Genomic DNA, 14,952 nt, shown 5'->3' with positions numbered 1-14,952 from the left:
TATGTGATACCATAACTATTGATAAAACAACTAGAAAAAAGATCAAGAAAATAGAATACTTGAATAACACTATAACCAAGTGACCTAACAGACATTTACAGAACTCTCCACCCAACAACAGAACATACATTCTTCTCAAGTATGCTCTTCTCACAATGCTGGGCAGTGACAGCAAGCCACAGCCCCCAGTCAGCCCAGCAATCACAAGTGTAAACAAGCAACAATCTACAGTGTACTGTGTTGCTAAGCAATGATGTTCAGTACATTAGGTGTATTAACTGCATTTTGACTTACAATATTTTCAACTTATGATGATATAACTCCATCATAAGTAGAGAATAATATGTGCAGAACATAAGTCGAAAATCATATGTATAGGAGTAACATTTCTTTTTTTTTTTTTTTTTTTTTTGAGACGGAGTCTCACTCTGTCGCCCAGGCTGGAGTGCAGTGGCACTATCTCGGCTCACTGCAAGCTCCGCCTCCCAGGTTTACGCCATTCTCCTGCCTCAGCCTCCTGAGTAGCTGGGACTACAGGTGCCCGCCACCTCGCCTGGCTAATTTTTTTGTATTTTTAGTAGAGACGGGGTTTCATTGTGTTAGCCAGGATGGTCTCGATCTCCTGACCTCGTGATCCGCCCGTCTCAGCCTCCCAAAGTGCTGGGATTACAGGCTTGAGCCACCGCGCCCGGCCCGGAGTAACATTTCTATATATCATGGTAACTAAGCTAGTATAAGTCTGAAGCTTATTCTATGGCAAACTCTAGAGCAACCACTAAAAAAATACTCAAAAAGAAGAGTGAAAACATCATTAAAGAAATTGAAATGCTACATTATAAAATATTCACTTACAGGCATGAGTCACTACCTGTAATCCCAGCACTTTGAGAGGCCAAGACAGAAGGATCACTTGAGCCCAGGAGTTTGAGACCGGCCTGAGCAACAAAAAGTCTCTACAAAAAATCAAGAAATTGGCTGGGCATGCTGGCTTACACCTGCAATCCCAGCATTCTGGGAGATGGAGGCAGGCAGATCACTTGAGGCCACGACTTAGAGACTAGTCTGGCCAACATGGTGAAACCCCCCATCTCTACTAAAAATACAAAAATTAGCTGGGCATGGTGGTGCATGCTTCTAGTCCCAGCCACTCAGAAGGTTGAAGCATGAGAATAGCTTGAGCCTGGGAGACAGAGGTTGTAGTTAGCCAAGATCACACCACTGCACTCCAGCCAGGGTGACAGACCAAGACTCTGTCTCAAGAAAAAAAAAAAAATCAAAAATCGAAAAATTAGCCAGGTGTGGTGGCTCATGCCTGTGATCCCAGCTTCATGGGCAGCAAAGGAAGGAGAATCACTTGAGCCCAGGAGGTCAAGGATGGCAGTGAGCCATGTCCACGCCACTGCACTCCAGCCTGGGCAAGAAAGTGAGACCCTGTCTCAAAACAAAAAACAAAAAACAAAAACAAAACCAAAAAAACAGACAATATTTACTTAAAACAAAAGAGAGTTATAAAAGGAAAAACAGAGTTACAAACAAAAAGGACAAGAGATATACAGAAAACATAAAGTAAAAGTTTAGACATAAAGCCAACCATTTCAATAATATCATGGATGTGAGTGGAATAAACAATCCCACCAGGCTGGGCTCGGTGGCTCACACCTGTAATCCCAGCACTCTGGGAGGCCAAGGTAGGTGGATCACCTGAGGTCAAGAGTTCAAGATCAGCCTGGCTAACATAGTGAAATGCTGTCTTTACTAAAAATACAAAAATTAGCTGGCTGTGGTGGCGACCGCCTGTAATCCCAGCTACTCGGGTGGCTGAGGCAGGAGAATCGCTTAAACCTGGGGGGTGGAGGTTGCAGTGAGTGGAGATTGCGCCATTGCACTCCAACCTGAGTGACAGATCAAGAGTCTGTCTCCAACAAAAAAAAAAATCCCATCAAAAGACAAAGATTGTCAGACTTCAAGAAAACATGATCTAACTATATGCTGTCTATAGAAGACACACTTTAGAGTAAAAAATACAAACAGATTAGAAGTAAAAGGATAGAAAAGATATGTCATGCAAACATACAAACAAGAAACTTATTGTGGCTATACTGATATCAGAAAAAAATAAATTTTAAAACAAAACGTTATTAGAGATGGAGAGGGACATTTTGTTAATGATAAAAGGGTCAATCCATCAGGAAGATATAACCATTATAAACACACACAACTAAGGACCAAAATTCATGAAGCAAAAATTGACAGAAACAAAGGGAGAAACAGATAATTGAATATTAATAGCTAGAGACTTCAAACTGTCATTTGCAGTGATAGATAAAACAACTAGAAAGAAGATCAACAAGAAAACAGAACACTTGAATAACACTATAAACCAACTAGATCTAACGTACATCTGTAGAACTCTCCACCCAATAGAATATACATTTTTCTCAAGTCACATGGAATATTCTCCTAAACAGATCACATGCTAGGCCATAAAATGAATCTTCATATATTTAAAAGAACATTAGTAATATAATACATGTGCTCTGATCACAAAGAAAGAAATTAAAAATAAATGCAGGAAGTTTCAAAGGAAATTCACAAATGTGGAAACTGAACAAGGCACTACTACATAACCAGTGGGTCAAAGGAGGAAAAACATGCTTTGGGACAAAGATAAGCTGCCAGTAACTGATCCTAAAGAGAGGATTATAGAAAAGCTGCCTGACAGAAATTCAGAATACCTGTTTTAACGACATTTGGCTAACTTCAATGAAGTAGAGAAAAACAATTCAGAAATTCATCAGAGAAATTTAACAGAGAGATTGAAATAATTTTTAAAAATCAAACAGAAATCCGGGAGCTAAAAACTACAATGAACAAAATAGAAAATCCAATAGAAAGCATCAACAGCAGAATCATTCAATTAGAGGAATATCAGTGAACTCAAAGACAGGTTAATTGAAAATACATCATTAAAGGGGAAAAAGGAATGAAGTTACAGGATTTATGGGTAACATCTAAAGAGCAAATATGTGGGTCACTGGTGTTCAAGGGGGAATCTTGAAAAAGAGAAAGCAGTAGAAAGCTTATTAAAGAAATAACAACAGAAAGTATTTCAAACCTGGAGAAAGCTATAGCTATCCAGATACAGGAAGATCGAAGGTATCCAATCAGATTTAATCCAAATAACACTACCCCACAACATATTAGAATCAAAATGTCAAAGATCAAACACAAAGAGAGGATCCTGAAAGCAGCAAGAGAAAAGCAGCAAATAATGTATAAGGGAGTACTAACACGCCTAACAAGAGACCTCTAAGCAGAAACATGGTAGGCTAGGAGAGACTGAGATAGTATCTTCAAAGTCCTAAAGAAAAAAAAAATTACAACTATCAACCAGGAATACTATACCTACCAAAGCTGTACTTCAGAAATGAAGAAAAGAATAAAGACTTCTGGACAAACAAAAGCTGATGGAATTCATCAGCACCAGACCTGTCTTACAAGAAATGCTAAAGGGAGTTATTCAAGATGAAAGAAAAGGACAGTAATGAGTAACACAAAAACATCTGAAAGTACATAACTCACTGGTAAAAGCAAGTACACAGTCAAATTCTGAAGACTCTAATAATGTAATGGTGGTATGTAAGTCACATTTTTTTTTAACAAAGGTTGAGACAACACAACTAAAAATAGTAGTTACAATAATTTGTTGGGGGACATGCAATATAAAAAGATATAAATTGTGACACCAAAAACTCAAAATGGGGGAGTGGAGTTAAAGAGTATTTTATTTTCAATCAAAGTTAAGTTGCTATGAGTGTAAAATAACCTTTTATAACTATAAGGCATACTTTTATAAGCCCTATGGTAACCACAAAGCAAAAGCCTGTAACAGATACACTAAAAATAAAAAGCAAGGAATCAAAATATACTACTAGAGAAAATCACTTAACCTCAAAGGAAGAAAAAGAATCTACAAAACTAGAAAAAAATTAATAAAATGACAATAGTAAATCCTTACCTATCAATAATTCCTCTGAATGTAAATGGATTAAATTCTCCAATTAAAAGACAGAGAGTAGCTAAATGGATTTAAAAAAAAAAAAAAAAAAAACAGAAAACAAGACCCAACGATATGCTGCCTACAGAAGACCTGCCTCACCTACAAGGACACACACAGACTGAAAGTGAATAAATGGAAAAAGATACTTCGCACAAATGGAAACCAAAACAGAACAGGAGTGGCTATACTTACACCAGATAAAATAGATTTTAAGTCAAAATCTGTAAATAGAGACAATGAAGGTCATTATATTAATATATGATAATGGGGTCAGTCAATTCAGCAAAAGGATGTTATGTATTTAGGTGCTCTGATGTTGGGTAAATGTATATGCACCCAATGATTGTAACACAATACTAGTAGAGGAGTTTAACACCCCATTTTCAGCAACGCACAGATCATTTAGACAGAAAATCAACAAAGAAACGTCAGATATGAACTGCACCCGAGAACAAATGGACCTAACAAACATTTACAGAACATTTCATCCAACAGGTACAGAATACACACTCTTCTCAACTGCACATCAATCATTTTCCAGGATAAATCGTATGTTAAGCCACAAAATAAGTCTTTTAAATTTAAGAATATCAAAATCTTATCAAGTATCTTTTCTGACCACAATGGTATAAAACTAGAAATCAATAAAAGGGGAAACTTTGAAAACTTTACAAATGTATAGACATTAAACAACATGCTCCTAAACCATCAATGAGTTAATGAATAAATTTCAAGAAAAATTTAAAAATTTCCTGAGACAAACGACCATGGAAACATAACATACCAAATCCTATGGGACAGAGCAAAAACAATTCTAAGAGGAAAGTTTACAGCAATAAATGTCAACTCTCAAAAATAACCCCAAAGCCCAAACTGTGAGAATGATTTATTAAATACAAATACCCTGAGAAAGGATATCCCTTTTACTAAACACTAATTAATATTTTATGAGAAACTTGTTTGTTATTGTTTTGCTTTAAACAGATGGGTCTTCCTCTGTCACCCACACTGGTGTGCAGTGGCACGATCATAGCTCACTACAGCCTCCAACTCGTGGGCTCAAGGGATCCTCCCGCCCTAGCCTCCCCAGGGGCTGGGACTATAGGTGCAGCCACCACACCCCGCTGGACTTGCTGATAGTGAGTAAAGGTTGTTAGGCACCACACCATATCTGGCAATGACAAAAGGTGAATGAGACAGGTGCCAGTGACAGGCAAAATGAGAAGATGCCGAAGACAAATTCTGCCTAGAGTCAGCCTGAGTTACTCCAAAACGTTTAGCCTGCCATTTCTGCAACATTCGGCTTTTCAAGACGGTGCGAAGGACCAACAAGGCACAGTCTTTGCTATTTATTACAGAACGCTGACCAAATTACTATGACTTTGGCTGTAACCCTGATGCTGAACCCACCCTTCAAAGTTTTGTTTCAAATACTTCCTTTCTCAAAGACCACTTTCTTTATGAAAATACAGGCTTACCCTAAATGTGTACAAATATAAAAGGGTATACTTTACTCACTATGTTCCAATTATAATATTACATGCAAGCAAATAACTTACTTTACAAAAAATAAAAATTTAATAAATGGTAGCAGCTTATTTCAAGCTGCCAGTAGGCATAAAGTCAAATATTTTCCAAAAACACAAACAGCCACTTATGACTTACCTGTGCCTCTTTCTTTTCATCTAATAAACGTCAGCATAACAGAGTGACTAAGAAGGCTGACTTGGAGGCAGACTGCCGAAGTTTGAAGCCCTCCTCTGTAACATACCAGCTATGTGACCTCAGGAAGATATTTTGCCAGTCTATGCCTCCGTTTCTGTATCTGTAAAATGGGGAAAATCTGGTGGGGCTGCTGTGAATAATAAAATATATTACACAGAAAGCACTTAGAATTGTGCCTGGTGCATTTTAACACCCATTCAATGTCAGTTATTCTCATTAGTTATTGTATTTCTAAGTAGAAACTAAGGTCTTTCTCCAAGAGTCCTCTACTAGCTACAGATAATCTCTCTTGGCAAGCCTAAACACCTGTCGGCAAAACTGTTCACAAAAGCAACAGAGTCAACAGTGAGAAAAAGCATTAATGTCCTGAACAGGCTGTGCATCACAGTCTGAAAGCCCAAATTGTTTACTTTATTATCCCACAAATATTAGAGTCAGAGGTTTCAAGATTTTTCTAAGCCAGTTCACACTGCATTCGCCATATGTTAATATGAGATGGATAAGACAGCTTGGTCGGCTGTCAAGTCACGAGTTCTATAAACACTAGTATACAACAAAATGACTGTAAAAGTCGTGTGGTTCCTATTGGTCATATTAAATTATACTTGAAGACTTTTGCTTTTCTAGCTGCAAATAACTGGAAAAGAGTGTACTTGAGAGCAAGACTCAAATTTAAATAAACTGTAAATTTCTCAACATCTTGGAAACTTCAGTTCAGCTTCTTTTTATGTGCAAGACTAAACCCAGTACAGTTTATAATTTGAAATCCAAACATATCACTAGCATACTGGGCTCTAATCTCAGTTCTGATCCACACAACACTATTAACAGTATGGCCCAAAATATTCCATTTGTCTCTAAATGAAAAGCACAATGATATGTACCAGTCTTACAAGACAAAAAAAAGATTAAATGAGATAAATATTAACAACAAATAGCAGTTGTAGCTATTAATAAATAACGCAGGAAAGTATCAATTACTTGAGCTCTGAGACTCCTCTCTGTCTCTTTCACTCTCTCTCACACACACACACACACACGCACGCGCACACGCATACATGCACAGAGACACACACACGGAAAAAATAAATCTGAGCCAAGGAATAAGGGAGAAAGCATAAAAGGAAAGTAATTTAATGGTTCTTCTAAATAGTGTAAAAAAAAGATTTTGATATCTAGAAGAACATGAAAATAAATAAAATGGTATGTTGTCAAAGAGAAGGATTGTGTGAAAAATCACAGACATGTAATAAATAATATAAAGGAATTGAGAAAGAAATAATTTATTTCTCAGTCAGAACCAAAAATGAAGTCCCCGTGTAATTAGGAGCTCTAGGGAGAATGTAACTATGATGGAATAAATCTCGCCCAACCAGACTAGGCTGAGATAATACTATAAATTATTATAATACTATTAACAAGCTAATATCCAAAACAACAAACTGAAAATAGAATGCCATAAATTATATGGAGTTTTACACTTAACATTAGTACAGCTTATGTACTTTTTGTATATCGCAATAAAAAAAGCAAAAATAACAATGCCAAAAATAGATGTGAATAAACAATATACATATCAAGACACAAGGATTTCTTCTTTCGTTCAACAAATATCTACTAAATGCTGACTAAATGAAAAATAACACAAGTCAAAAAAGCAGAGTGAAACCGCTTTTGCCTATAAAATCAACGATTAAAAAACATTTTACAGATTGCTTGAGCCCAGGGAGTTGAGGCTGCAGTGAGCTATGATCATACACTGCACTCCAGCCTGGGCAACAGGGCAAGACCCTGCCTCAAAAAAAAACAAAAAAAAACCCGGTACTGGCAAGACTACAGTTAAACAGCCACTCATATGCAGATTTCTGGGAATGTAATTGGTCCAAGTTTTCTGAAAGATAATCAGAGAAGTATATCAAAAAACTTTGAATGTGTTTATACCCTTTCACTCATCAATCCACTTCTAGGAATTGAGTGTACGGAAATAACCAGAGATGTACATGATTGATTGATATAAAAGGATGTTCACTGCATTTTACATTAGTAAAAAACTGCTAACAATCTAAATCTGTAACAACAAGCAATTATACAGTTTGTAATACAGCCATATGAAGGCACTTAAGCCATTAGTCTAATTTCAGAAAAAAAATATTTAATGATATGGAAAACTGCTTGCATTAGACTTAAATCTAAGACCATAAAATGCTATATACAATATGATAGCAATTTTCTTATATACACACAAACGTATACATATACAACCAAAAACCGGAAAGCAAACACCACAATGTTAACAACAGGTTTCTTTGATTATTTTATTGTACTTTTCATTAACTTATAAATTTCCTATAATAATCATGTATTATTTTTGTAACCAGTGCAGTGATCTTTGTGGTTAAACACAAAATGCCTTTTCCATCTAAGCCAACTAGGGAAATTCCATTCCCTTGTCAGTGACTGTATCCTAGACCAACACACGGAGATGTCTGGTGTAGGGGCTTCCAGGAAAGATTTCCTTGCTCCTTACAGGGAAAACAAGAGAAGTATTGTTTTCTTTTGAATACTGTCACGTCCAGTATGATTTATTTATCATTCATTTACCTGAACACACCTACTATGCAGCAGGCACGGTGGCTAATGAAAAGACATAATTTTTCATCTTTGAGAAACTATCGTATAGTAGACTGGAAAACACACAACTGGGTGAGGTAGCAGATATGCAAATAAAAATTCCAACAATAATGTGAAATTGATCTAATGGCAGCACACACACAGCATGGGGGCAAGAGACCACAAACCAGAAGTCTTGAGGGATGACTACTGTTCACGCAAAGAAAAGGGGAGCGTCGTCAGCCAGGGTCCGTGCCACAGCACTTTCCTGGCACGTGCAAAGGCTCAGAGTTTAGCCAGGCATGGTGGCGGGCATCTGCAGTATTTTTCACAATTTAATTTTTAACAGGTAATATGAACATATCTTTATAAATCATCTTTAACACTAAGTAATTTGCTCCTGAATTCTGTATCTCATTTATACATAAATACCTCAACTATACTAAGTTTATTAAAGGAAGCAAACAGCTTCCTCCTTAAGGGAATTTCTCAATCTACCAAAATAATAATTATTATTTGACAGCAGCCATCACTCACATGGTGCTTATACTATGCCAGGACAATTATAAGCACTGTGAACCTATCTCAGTCCCCACAATCCCACTACACGGGTATGGAAACTAAGGACAAGTGAGGTCAGTATCTTGCCCAAGGCCACCGAGAAACACAGCATGTGCTCATCCACATCACAAAGCACTGACCACACGTCACAATAGCAAATGAAGTGTGAATATGAAAAGTCAGTTTTTTGTTGTTTTTATCCATATCGAGAGCAAAATCTTTCAGCAACCTCGACCTAAACTGAAGGAGGAACTATGATTTTTTCTGAGCATGTGCATTCCTCATTTATGTTCGCACTGGTTAATTCCTCCCTCAAGTCCCTCTAAACAGCCCTCTCCAACATCATCCGTATCAGCAGTCTCCTTCTAAGATCCTCGGTGGATCCTTCCAGCTGTCAGGGGCAATGTCTCTGCCTGCTGTTTCTATTTACACATCCAAAGTTTACCCACTCAAACTTCTGTGGGGAAACCACAGACAATGTCTGCCTCTGCCAAAGGATAAAGGGAGAAAAAATGCTTTCCACAGAGTTAAAAGAATTCCATTTGTCAAATCAATCTGATGATGCTGGATGAACTGAACATTTCCATCTGACTACCTTACCACCCACTATTTAATATGAAATTACATAATTTCCCAAATGGAAATCATTCCAATTGCTCTTCAAGGAATTAAACTAGAAAATTCTCTTTTTTGTCTACAACAAAAAGGCAGGCATGTTCATACAGGAGCTGCACACAGTAATATTTCTGCAATTTTTTTTCCTGAACAAAAATATATTTCTGTTCTGTTACATAAAAATTCAAGATACGTATCCAAGATAAGAAATTCGGTATGGACTTTTTTACCACTGCCATATGGTAGTAAAATCAGTTTTTCTAGCTGACAAGGCACCCCTGTTCTCCCAAACTGAATTCATAATTTGTCTCAAGAGCTCTGAAATTTTATTTATCTGCAACACAGATTCATGATCCCAGTTTTTAATAATCTCTGTACAGAACAAGTATTTCTGACATTAAAATAAAATGTTATATTAATATTAATAAATTGAACAATTATTTCTTTTATCTAAAAACATTCTTGCTTTCTCTAAAACACAGGCTGTTTCAGTAATAATAATTTGTAAAGCAGGATTTTATTTACAATTTCATTATCCAAGTTGATCATGTCTGTTCTATACAACATGATGCCTTTACCAACACCATATATAGGAGAAAATTAAACTTGGTATGGCTAGTATAACAATTCTTTGTTACAGCAGATCTTAAGAGTTATAGATGCCAAGGGATTTTCCTTATCTGCCCAGCTACTTGAAAACCACTAGGCTATTCTTTGAGGAGGCTTTGACTGTGACTTAACTTTAGCATGCACTGATGCAAATTCTATTGACAAGCTGTACTTTAATACAAGTGTTCATGGTTTTGGGTTTTACATGGATTTATTTTTATTTGTTCTTATAGGTCAACTGAGTCTCAGCACTTGGCTTATGCATTCAGCATGTTTCACTACGGCCCCTGATACCTTGGTTACCAATCTCTTGCCAGGGCATGACATAGGAAATTTCCTGTGCTCTTCTATCTTGATTAGTTTGTTGATATCTGAATCCAGTGCTTCTATTTGATCAGACATAGGGCATTTCTTTTTTTTTTTTTTTTTTTTTTTTTTAATTTCCAATGACTCTTCTCTCTGTTAACTGTTTCCTGTTTCCTTCAAGAGTCTCATTTCAGGCCAGGCTTGGTAGTGCAAGCGTGCAAACTCAGAACCTAGGGAGGCTGAGGTGGGAGGACCACGTTAGCCCAGGAGTTCTGAGACCAGCCCAGGTAACATAGTGAGACCCCATCTTCACAAAAAACAAACAACAATTAGCCAGGTGTGGTGACACATACCAGTAGTCCTAGCTGCTTGGGAGGCTGAGGAGGAGGGTTGCTTAAGCCCACGAGCTTGAGGCTGCAATCAGCTGTGGATCGTGCCACTGCACTCCAGTCTAGCCAAAAGAGCAAGACGCTGTCTCTAGAAATAATGATAATAATAAGAAGAGTATCATTTCAATCTGCTACTTTTATATTTTATTACTCTGTTTTCTACAGTTTTTCAGAGTTACTACATAAGGTTCAGACTTAAAAATATTTTTCTGAACTTTTGAAATACCTGTTTAGGTAAATAATGCTCAGAAGCACATATAATTCTAATAAATAGCATTATCTATCTGTCTCCTGCCAGTGACAGTATATATAAATTAACAGGTATGGTTTTTACACAATCACTGAGTATTCGCACATCCAGTCAGTGGCTGGAGTAAGAACTCAAAAACCACACAACTGAACCTTGAAGAAGTGCACGTGAGTATAATATATAAAAACCATACCACAAAAACATAGTCATCTTTCACACTTGTATTTCACAGGGGAATAATAATTTCATGTGTCATCATCTACAGTGAAGGGTTATGACTGAGCTAAAATTCTAAATGATTTTTCTTCACAAAATTAACAAATTCAAATCATATTAACAAATCCTTTATTGTTCATTCAAATTTTAAAAAATTTGTTTTAGTTTTAAACCATAACTGTATGATATTTTATTGACTGATTAAGACAGGGTCTTGCTCTGTCATCCAGGCTGGAGCACAGTGGTGCTATCCTGGCTCACTACAGCCTTGACCTCCAAGGGTCAAAGGATCCTCCTACTTCAGTCTCCCAAATGGCTGAGACTACAGGCACATGCCACCACGCCTGGCTACATTAACGGAACCAAGAACAAATCATATGATCATCTCAATAGACGCAGAAAGAGCATTTGACGAAATTCAACATCTTTTCATGATAAAAAAAAAAAAAAAACTGTCAACAAACGAGGTATAGAAGGAATGTACGTCAACACAAGGCCATCTGTGACAGACCCACAACTAACCATACCGAACGGGGAAAAGTTAAAAGCATTTTCTCTAAAATCAGGAACAAGACAAAGAGGTCCACTCTTACCACTTCTATCCAACACAGCACTGGAAATCCTACCCACAGCAATTAGGTAAGAGAAACGAAAGAAAGAAAGAAAAAGAAAAGGAAAAAGAAAAAGGAAAAGGAAAAGAGCATCCAAACTAGAAAGGAGGAAGTTAAACTGTCCATGTTTACAGATGACATAAGCTTGTACATAGAAAACCCTACAAATTCCACTAAAAAAACTATTAGAATAAGTGAATTCAGTCAAGTTGCAGGACATAAAATCAACAAACGAAAATCATTAGTGTTTCTATACACCAAATATTAATAGCAAACTAGCTGAAAAATAAATCAAGAAAGCAATCCCATTTATAATACCTACCAAAAAAAAAAAGAAAGAAAGAAAATACTGAGGAATAAATTTAACCAAGGAGGTGAAAGATCTCTACAATGAAAACTATAAAATATTGAAAGAAATTGAAGACACACCAAAAATGAGAAGAAACCCCATGTTCACAGATTGAAAGAATTCATATCTTTTAAAAGCCCATTAACATTTCTATGGAGGCTGGGCACAGTGGCTCATGCCTGTAATCCCAGCACTTTGGGAGGCCGAGGCAGGTGGATCACCTGAGGTCAGGAGTTCGAGACAAGCCTGGCCAACATGGCAAAACCCTGTCTCTATATAAAAATGCAAAAATTGGCCAGGCGCGGTGGCTCAAGCCTGTAATCCCAGCACTTTGGGAGGCCGAGACGGGCGGATCACGAGGTCAGGAGATCGAGACCATCCTGGCTAACACGGTGAAACCCCGTCTCTACTAAAAAATACAAAAAACTAGCCGGGCGAGGTGGCGGGCGCCTGTACTCCCAGCTACTCGGGAGGCTGAGACAGGAGAATGGCGTAAACCCGGGAGGCGGAGCTTGCAGTGAGCCGAGATCGCGCCACTGCACTCCAGCCTGGGTGACAGAGCCAGACTCCGTCTCAAAAAAAAAAAAAAGAAAATGCAAAAATTAGCTAAGCGTAGTGGCAGGTGCCTGTAGTCCCAGTGACTTGGGAGGCTGAGGCAGGAGGATCCCTTGAACCCGGGAGGTGGAGGTTGCAGTGAGCCGAGATCACGCCATGCCACTCCAGCCTAGGTGACAGTGAGATTCTGTCTCTCTCTCTATATATATATATGTATATATATATTTGTACAGAACCGCAAAGACCCCAAAGAGCCAAAGCAATCTTGTGTCAAAAAACCCAGATATACTACAAAGCTATAGTAAGCAAAACAGTAGAGGACATAAAGACAGACAAATGGAACAGAATAGAGAACCCAGAAATAAATCCACACACTTACAGTCAATTGATTTTTGACAAAGGTACCAAGAACACACCTGGGGAAAGGACAGTCTGTCCAATGAATGGCGCTCAGGAAAACTGGATATCCACACACAGAAAAACGGAAGTAGACCTTCTCTCTCACCACTTAGAAAAATCAACACAAAATGGGTTAAATATGATACCTGAAATTATGAAACTACTAGAAGAAAACATAGAGGAAATGCTTCATAATACTGGTCTTCTGGGCAAAGATTTTTGGGTATGACCACAAAAGCAACAAAAGCAAAAACAGACAAATGAAATTACACCAAACCAAAAAGCTTCTGCATGGCAAAGAAAATAACAGAGTGAAGAGACAACCAACAGAATGGGAGAAAATATTTGCGAACTATGCATCTGAGAAGGGGTTAATATCCAGAATATATTATGTAAGGAACTCAAACAGCTCAATACCAAAAACAAAAAACAAAACAAACAAACAAAAAACCTGATTTTTTAAATGGTCAAAGGGACCTGAACCAACTTTTCTTCAAAGAAGACAAAAAAATGACTATCAGTTATTTGAAACAACGCTCAACATCAGTAATCATCAGGGAAATACACATCAAAACCACAATGAGAGGATCACTTGAGGCCAGAGTTTGAGACCAGCCTAGGCAACACAGCAAAACCCCATCTGTCAAAACAAAAAATTAGCCAGGCAGGGTGGTGCATGCCTGTAGTCCTAGCTACTTAGGAGGTTACAGCAGGAGGGTATCTTGAGCCCCGGAGGTTGAGGCTACAGTGAGCTATGATCACGCCACTGCATTCCAGCCTGGGCAACAGGGTGAGACCCTATTTCAAAAAAAAAAAAAGGGGGGTAGAATGGCTGTTGCCAGGGGCTGGCAGGAGGGGAAATTGAGAGGTGATGGTTAAAGGTACAAAGCTTCAGTCCTAAAAGAGAAGTAAATTTTGGAGATCTACTATACTGCATAGTGCCCACGGCTAACAATATTATGTTGTATAGTAAAAATGTGCTAAAAGAGTAGAGCTTATATTAAGTGTTCTGACCACACACAAAAGAACAACAACAAAGGGGGCAGGGGACTCTGGGAGGTGGTGGGTATGTTTACAGGTTTGACGGTAGTGATAACTTCATGGGTATATACTTATCCACAAACTCACTGAGTTCTATACATTAAACATGTACAACTTTTTATATATCAATCATATCTCAATAAAGTGATTTTAAAAATCAAAACAAACTGCTGTTAAACCTGAAAATATCAAGGATCTACTGCACAATATATTAAAACCTCTCTATCACACTCCAATTTAAAATGACTAAGGATCATGACCTAGACACACTAATCTAATGTAACAAGAGGCATCACTGCCTGGGAAATAGAAAAGTAGTAAAGAGACAGATCCTCAAATGTCATGTCTTTGGATAACAAGGAAAACTTTGAAGAAGTAGATGGAAAAACTCAACAGATCTGAAAATAAATATGTTGTTTTTAATAATAATTATGTGGTTTTTATTTTTTAAAAAATTATTGATATGTTCCCATACCAAATCCACAGAGCTTTGTTAGGCTTTTTTTTTTTTTTTTTTTCAATCTAAGGGTAATTAATTTGAATTTTCCAACAGGGTTTCAGTAAAGCATAAATGAGGAAATTACATGTATCTAGTGGATGAGAATATGTCAAGTGTATGGATTTGGATATGAAGACAGAAAGTGGAGAAAAGGCAG

The 14,952-nt window shown here is 37.4% G+C and overlaps 1 protein-coding gene across 34 annotated transcripts in view; it reads right to left on the bottom strand.

Annotated features, from left to right (window-relative positions):
• Positions 1-14,952, bottom strand: part of FANCC (FA complementation group C) — a 221,913-nt gene that overhangs the window by 185,485 nt on the left and 21,476 nt on the right. For 5 of the 34 annotated variants that reach the window (XM_074018021.1, XM_074018028.1, XM_065531047.2 and 2 more), the window contains exon 2: positions 10,840-10,963. The exons of the other annotated variants lie outside the window; for them this stretch is intronic. The gene's annotated coding sequence lies outside the window, so the exon portion shown is untranslated. The remainder of the gene's footprint in view (positions 1-10,839; positions 10,964-14,952) is intronic. 34 annotated transcript variants of the gene reach the window in all.

This window comes from Macaca fascicularis, chromosome 15 (assembly GCF_037993035.2).
Source record: "Macaca fascicularis isolate 582-1 chromosome 15, T2T-MFA8v1.1".
Taxonomy (NCBI): Eukaryota; Metazoa; Chordata; class Mammalia; order Primates; family Cercopithecidae; genus Macaca; species Macaca fascicularis.
Note: the sequence above shows the minus strand (reverse complement) of the source record. Positions and strands in the feature narration are given on the sequence as shown.